The 8,562-nt window shown below is 42.1% G+C and overlaps 1 non-coding gene across 1 annotated transcript; it reads left to right on the forward strand.

Annotated features, from left to right (window-relative positions):
* The first annotated feature begins 7,445 nt into the window (after positions 1 to 7,445).
* Positions 7,446 to 7,552, forward strand: LOC141688385 (small nucleolar RNA R71). The gene has a single exon (XR_012561830.1). It is a non-coding gene; the product is annotated as a small nucleolar RNA R71 (small nucleolar RNA).
* Positions 7,553 to 8,562: the final 1,010 nt, after the last annotated feature.

Here is an 8,562-nt window from a genome sequence, read left to right on the forward strand (position 1 = left end):
ACTCAAAATGACTTATAACACTTCAATTCTTATATCAGAGTTTAACATGGATTCATGCTTTTATTCACAATAAAACAACACAAGTATGCTTATTTGATCGTGCAATGAGTGAGGTCCATAAAAGACTTATACAATAGTACCCATGTAGCGAGCGTTAGGTTAGTGGATCCCAGACTATAAAATCCTTAGGTCACTAGGCACAAAGTCCCCTAAGAACTTAATAACTCGAGTACTAAAGAGCCCACTCGTGATCAATTATACATAACACTTATTCTTTTTTTTTCTTCTTTTTTCTTTCTTTTTTTTTCATCGAATTTCTGAACGAGTGCGTTTCGCTCCATCTCGCTCAACCCTAGACTACTCATAAAAATATGAGCCGACTACTAGCCATTTGACACCTAGCCACACAACTAGCAATGAAATCCAATTTTCTCCAATTTCTAAATATCCATGTCTTTTATTATTAAGAGAATATCCTAAATTCTAAATATAAACAAGCGATTACACCTCGACAAACAAACAAACCATGACCATGATCTAGCACTCTAGCAACCTATAAGAATTAGGGAAATACAAGTGTCTCTAGCATGCAAATTAATTCGATAAGACTCAACATCACTAAATACGACATCACTACACTAGCATCAATATCACCCATTAATCGGAAAAATCATCTAAGGGATCATGTTATAATGCAAATGAATGAAAACTATATGAACAAAATATCCTAAAAATTACCAAAAATAAAAAAAAACTACATGGAAAAATATGCAAACTATTTGAACTAAACTATCATGAACATGCAACTATATGTGACTCACATAGAAACATATTCCTTCAACTACTACCCCCAAACTTAAAATATTCACTGTCCTCAATGAAGGTAATAGTAAGGAATTCAGGCATACCTACTGCGAATCAGAATCATCACCCTCAATGGGTGGAGTGTCAGGTATATCAGGAGGTGGATACACAGAATCTTCACCAAATACCGGCCACTGGATGTCAACACCGGTGGCTCTAAATGCAGTCCCAAGTGCCTGGGTGAGACCGTGTGTAAACCGACTATGGATATCGTGCATCACATCCATCCTCCTAGATAGACGCCTATACTGTGTCGAACTCAAACCAGCTCCAATATCTACTCCTGCTGTCTCCTGCTGCTGCTGCTGCGACAAACTAGCCTCCTCTCCTAACTGAGCTCTCCAAGCTGCTCTACGGGCATGCTGAGATCCTCCTGTAGTAGCCTGATCCATGGGCACACCATCCGGCAGATGATCATATGAATACCCAAGCCCTTTAGGATCGGGCTTCCCTCCATACCACTCTTGCATGCTCAATCGTGTAAAACTTTCAATAAGAGCACTGGGAAGCTGAAGCTGCTCATGTTCGGACCAATGAACACCAACTGCCACACACAACTTCGTCACCACAGACGCATAAGGAATAACACCTGTAATACCTCCTCTCAAGAATCTCAAAATCCCTTGATAAATCACCATCCCCAAATCAATGTAATCACCCTGAAGAATCCCCCACAGCAGACGAGCACGCTCCACAGTAATCTCATACACATGCGAAGATGGCATGATATTAGCACAAATAAACGAGTTCCAAGCCTGTGCAAACCTGTTCATGCACGAAGCAGGGAATGTGGAGTAATCAGTAGTGCCCCTCTTGAACTTCCAATGAGTCTCAGGCACACACAGAGTAGCAACGATGAGATCCAAATCAAAGTCCTCCGGAGTCTTATCATTCCAAGTGTCCTGACCCACCTTCCTCGTGGGCTGCTCAATCACCGTCCTGATAGCCTCTGCAGTATACTCCACAGTCCTCCCTCGAACCACCGTGAAGCCATTCTTTTCCGCTTGACGTTAGCATAGAACTCCCGCACAACACTCCTAGGCACAGCAGCGGGAACCTCACAAAAAGGAACCCAGCCCATCTCAAGAATCATCTCCAACAGATTACCATCCTTCCCTGATGGCAGAAAACCTCGCTCCTTAGCAATAGGCTTCGAGAGAAGCCTCGTGTACTCTTCTTCAGCCTCAGGAGTAGAAAACCTTGACCTCACACCACCCGTAGATGAAGAATCGGTGGTGCTGCTGCCTACTTGTGTTCTTTGCCTCTTCGGTGCCATTGGGATTGAATGAGAGAGAATAAAAGTTAAGTGTTTGAGAGAGATTTGTGATGTGGTGGAGAAGTTTGTGTATAAGTGTATGTATTTATAGGTAGGGAGGTGAGAATTTGATAAGGAATAGAAGTGGGAATTGATTGTGGGAATCGTGGGAATAATGGGTTTGATTGGAAGAGGGAATTATGGGATGCAGAAGAGTAAAAATCGGGTTGGAATTGATTTTATAACCAAAGTCCCGAAATTACCTTGTAAACTGCTGTTTTTATTTTTTTTTCACACAGGGACCCGGCGCGGCCGCGCGCTAGGACAGCGCAGGCGCGCTTACTCTCTGGAAAACCGGCGCGGCCGCGCGCTAGATCAGCACGGGCGCGCTTGGCTACTGGAAAAACGGCGCGGCCGCGCGCTTGGTCAGCGCGGGCGTGCCCAGCTTATGTAGTTGGCCCTGAATTTTTTTCTTTTTCTGATTTTTTTTGTATTTTTCTCCTTTCTTCTTGCTTCCTCTACCTACTAATGCACAACATACTTGGGTTGCCTCCCAAGAAGCGCTTGTTTCACGTCGCTAGCTCGACGTAGAACCTTGAGCTCAAACAGACAATAGAACGACACTAACCACCGCGCGATTTGCCGTGTCACCATAGTAATGCTTCAACCTCTGACCATTTACCTTGAATGCTGGGCCTGGATCATTCTCAAAAATTTCCACCGCTCCATTTGGAAACACAGTCTTGACAATAAACGGCCCTGACCATGTTGACTTTAACTTCCCCGGAAAAAGACGGAGACGAGAGTTGAACAAAAGAACTTGTTGCCCCGACACAAGTGATTTGAGCACTAGACCTCGATCGTTCCACCTCTTGACTTTCTCCTTATACATTTTGTTGTTCTCATAAGCTTGAAGTCAAAATTCATCGAGTTCATTCAATTGAAGCATCCTCTTCTTTCCGGCCGCATCCAAATCAAGATTCAACTTCTTCAAAGCCCAATATGCCTTATGTTCGAGCTTCATAGGCAAATGACACCCCTTACCATAAACCAACTGAAACGGCGACATTCCCAATGGAGTCTTATATGCTGTTCTATATGCCCAAACAGCTTCATCAAGGTTCAAAGACCAATCTTTCCTTGATGGACACACGACTTTCTCCAAAATGCGCTTGATTTTTCTGTTAGACACCTCAGCTTGACCATTTGTCTGAGGATGATAAGCCGTGGTAATGTGATGATTCATATTATACCTTTTCATCATAGCAGTGAACTTGCGATTGCAAAAATATGACCCTTCATCACTGATTATGACCCTTGGAGTTCCAAACCTTGTGAATATCAGCTTGTGAAGAAATTTAAGCACCACTTTCATATCGTTCGTTGGCAATGCCTTAACTTCAACCCATTTCGACACGTAATCAACCGCCATCAAGATATACTGATTGTTATAAGATGAGATAAATGGCCCCATGAAGTCAATTCCCTAAACATCGAATACCTCAACCTCTAGAAGCACATTAAGAGGCATCTCATCCTTCTTAGACATATTACCCACACGTTGACATCGATCACATTTCAAAACGAACTGGTGAACATCTTTAAACAATATCGGCCAAAAGAAACCTGCTTGGAGAACATGAGCTGCTGTCTTTTCTTCACCATAATGTCCTCCATAAGTCGTTGAGTGGAAATCTCGCAAGATTCCCCCGTTTCACTGTAAGGAATATATCTCCTGATGATTTGGTCAGCTCCTTGATGAAAAAGAAACGGCTCATCCCACATATACCACTTCACTTCATATAGAAACTTCTTTCTTTGAGCATAAGATAAATCGGGAGGCATGATATTACTCACTAGGTAGTTCACAATGTCTGCAAACTACGGTTCTTCTTTTTGCACTCCAAACAGCTGCTCATCGGGAAAAGACTCATTTATCAATGTCTTATCCAATGAAGTGGCATTAGGATTTTCTAAGCACGAGAGATGATCAGCGACTTGATTTTCAATCCCCTTTCTGTCCTTGATCTCTAGTTCAAATTCTTGAAGCAAAAGAACCCATCTAATCAATCTAGGCTTCGAGTCCTTTTTTGAGACGAGATATCGAATTGCAGCGTGATCAGTGAAAACTGTCATCTTAGTCCCAAGTAGATAAGATCAAAATTTCTCAAAACTATAGACAATAGCCAAAAGTTATTTCTCCGTAGTAGTGTAGTTCAGTTGAGAACCATTTAGGGTCTTACTAGCATAGCAGACCACATGAAATATGTTGTTCTTCCTCTGTCCAAGAACTGCTCCAACTGCATAGTCACTCGCATCACACATTATCTCAAAAGGTTCATTCCAATCAGGTGCAGTTATGACCGGTGCCGTTATTAAACTCTTTTTCAATGTCTCAAAAGCCGTAAGACACTCGTCATCAAACTTGAAAGGAACATCTTCCTCTAGAAAACTGCACAATGGCTTTGAAATTTTTGAGAAGTCTTTGATGAAACACCTATAGAAACCCGCATGACCAAGAAAACTGCGAATTCCCTTAACAGAAATAGGTGGAGGCAGATTCTCAATGACCCCCACCTTGGCTTTGTCCACCTCAAGACCCTTATTAGAAACTTTAAGCCCAAAAATAATACCTTGTCGCACCATAAAGTGACATTTCTCCTAATTGAGAACCAAACTGGTCTCAACACACCTTTGGAGAACGTGTCCAAGATTTTACAAGCATTCATCAAAAGAATCGCCAAATACAGAGAAGTCGTCCATGAATACCTCCACATTCAGGCCAGTCATATCAGAAAAGTTGGCCATCTTACATCTCTGAAATGTGGCTGGCGCACCACACAGACCAAAAGAAACTCGTCTAAAGGCGAAAGTACCAAATGGACAAGTGAAGGTAGTTTTTTCCTGATCTTCTGGAGCGATACAAATCTGATTGTAACCCGAATAGCCGTCCAACATACAGTAGTACTCATGACCAGCCAATCTATCAAGCATCTGGTCAATGAAGGGCAAAGGGAAGTGATCCTTCCTAGTGGCTTTGTTTAGCTTCCTGTAGTCCATGTAAACTCTCCACCCCGTGACTGTTCGTGTAGGAATAAGCTCATTCTTCTCATTTGCTACCACAGTAGTACCACCTTTCTTTTGCACACATTGAACCGGGCTTACCCATGAACTGTCAGATATAGGATAGATGATTCCTGCATCTAGCCACTTAAAAATTTCCTTCTTCACTACTTCCTTCATGATTGGATTAAGGCGTCTTTGCTGCTCGACCGTAGGCTTGCTACCTTCCTCTAGCAGAATTTTATGCATGCAATAAGAAGGACTGATTCCCTTTATATCTGCTATAGTCCAGCCAATTGCCGATTTGAACTCTCTCAGAATCCTCAGAAACTTTTGCTCATCACTACCTGAAAGGTCAGATGCAATAATAACAGGAAAAGTAGATGCATCACCTAAAAACACATACCTCAAATGCTCAGGTAAAGGCTTAAGCTCAAGAGTGGAAGCTTCCTTAATAGATGGCTTGAGGCGATTATGAGCTTTATTCAATTCCTCCATTCCAAAAGATTCAAAAGGCATATCTATCTTCCTCTTCTAGGGAGAATCATTCAAATACTGCAATTGTTCTTCACCTTTGTCATCTTCACTATCTGAATTTCCTAATAAGGCTTTCTCTAAGGCATCAGACCTTAGCAATTGATCAAGTTCCGAAGTAACTACAGAATTGACCAACTCCACCTTTAAGCACTCCTCATTTTCCGTAGGAAATTTCATAGCATTGAACACATTAAAAGTTACATCCTGATCCAGCACTCGCATTGTGAGCTCACCCTTATGCACATCTACCAAGGTTCGGCCAGTCGCCAAGAAAGGTCTTCCCAAGATTATGGGAATCTTCTTATCCTCCTCGAAATCAAGAATTACGAAATTAGCAGGGAAGATGAGTTTATCAACCTTTACCAAGACATCCTCCACAATACCTCGCGGATATGTAATAGAACGGTCGGCCAACTGCAAGGTTATATAAGTTGGTTTTGGATCAGGTAAGTCCAACTGCTTGAATATTGACAAGGGCATCAGATTGATGCTAGCTCCCAAGTCATATAAGCATCTGTCAAAAGACACTTTTCCAATAGTACATGGAATAGTGAAGCTTCCTAGATCTTTAAGCTTCAAAGGCAACTTCTGTTGCAGCACAGTACTGCATTCCTCCGTAAGAGTGACTGTCTCTAAATCATCTAGCTTCACTTTCCGAGAGAGAATACCTTTCATAAACTTTGCATAACTAGGCATCTGCTCAAGAGCCTCAGCGAAAGGTATGTTGATACGAAGTTTCTTGAACACCTCCAAAAACCTCTCAGATTTCTTGTCCAGCTTTTTCTTCTGCAGTCGCTTAGGAAAAGGCGGTGGAGGATAGATCTATTTCTCCCCTGTATTACCCTCAGGAGGAGTGTGCTCAACAGTAGTCTTCCTTGGTTCCACTTCTACTTCCGGCTGCTCTCCTTCTTTTTCAACCTCAGCTTCTTCAGTCAACACTTGAGTTTGTTCGGGATTCACAACCTTTCCAGACCTTAAAGTGATTGCCTTTACCTGCTCCCTAGCTTCCCTCTTTCCTGGCACTTCAGTGTCACTAGGTAGTGTACCAGGCTGAGGATTAAACAAGGCATTGACAATTTTCCCAATTTGATTTTCCAAGGTCTTGATAGAAATGACTTGACTTTTGCACATAAGCTTCAATTCCTCTAATTCATATTTTTCATTAGCTTGTTGCAGCTCGATTTGTTGTCTCGGTGCATATTGCGGTTGCTGAAAACCAGGGGGGTTGTACTGCTTAGCTGGATACTGCTGATAAGGATGTTGAACCGCATTCTGAGTATTGCTCCAACAGAAATTAGGATGATTGCGGTTGTTGGGATGATAAGTGGCTGGCATAGGTTGCTGTGAGCGCTGAAAGTTGCTCACGAACTGAGCTGATTCAGTAGAAATTACGCACTGATCAGTCTCATGGGCACCAGTGCAAAGCTCACAGACACTAACGATTTGATTAACTCCATAATTAGCCAAAGTGTCCACCTTCATCGTCAGAGCCTTATGTTGGGCAGCTATAGCAGTTGCTGCATCCAACTCCAGAATTCCTGCTACCTTTCCCTGAGTCAATCTCTGGGAAGGATTCTGGTACTCATTAGCAACCATCAGTCCAATAAGTTCATAAGCTTCATCGTAGCTTTTAGCCCACAAGGCTCCTCCTGATGCTGCATCAAGCATGGGTCTAGAAGTAGCACCCAATCCATTGTGGAAGCAGTTAATAATTATCCAATCAGGCATGCCATGGTGTGGGCACTTCCTTAACATCTTCTTATATCGATCCCAAGCCTCACACAGAGATTCCCCAGTTTGCTGAGCAAACTGAGTAAGAGCATTCCTGATTGCAGCCGTCTTCACCATAGGGAAGAATTTAGTGAGAAAATTTTGAGCAAGATCTTCCCAAGTGGTGATAGACCCTGCTGGTAGAGAATGTAACCAGCACTTAGCTTTTTCCCTCAGAGAGAATGGGAAAAGTCGCAGCTTGATAGCATCTTCAGTCACATCATTGAATTTGAAAGTGTCACAGATCTCGATGAAATCCCTGATGTGCATGTTGGGGTCTTCAGTAGGAGAACCCCCAAACTAAACTGAGTTCTGTATCATCTGAATCGTGCTTGACTTGATCTCAAAAGTATTAGCCCTGATGGCTGGCCTGATGATGCTTGACTGAATGTCATTAATCTTAGGCTGAGAATAGTCCATCAAAGCCTTAGGATTTTCTGCTTGATCACCCATATCTACTAAAGCTGGTTCCTCGACCTTCTCTTCTTCTTCTACCTTTTTTTCTTCCTCAAAAACTTCCCTTCGAACCACCACAAGTTCTTCCTCGGCTTTATCCAGAGTTCTCTTACGAGTACGCGAACGCGTATGCATACACCCTCGCTAGAGTACCTGAAACAATGCAAGGAAACAAATAAGTAACAATGTCCGAGTCAATGAACTTTAACGACCACATATGGAAAGCACATAAACTATAAATTAACACTGCAGTCCCCGGCAGTGGCGCCAAAAACTTGTTAGTCGCTAACCACGCGCTAATAATACACGCAATTATATGAGTTCGCAAGTAGTATAGAATCTTTTCTTGTTCGTTCCCACAGAGACTGGCTTGGTTAACTAATTAATTCATGCACTTAAGCAACAATGTATGGTTATTATTCAATGCTAATGCGATAACAAATAGAGGTTATTTATAACTAAGAATTAAACTAACAATTATAACTAAGAGAATAAAATTGGTTGAATTAATATATATGACAAATATGGGATTCTAACTTCATTAAATATTTCATTCAATAGCCTTATTGTTCTCAACCTTAGCATGCAATGGTGATGACACTAATCAGACAACACGA

This window comes from Apium graveolens, chromosome 9 (assembly GCF_009905375.1).
Source record: "Apium graveolens cultivar Ventura chromosome 9, ASM990537v1, whole genome shotgun sequence".
NCBI lineage: Eukaryota > Viridiplantae > Streptophyta > Magnoliopsida > Apiales > Apiaceae > Apium > Apium graveolens.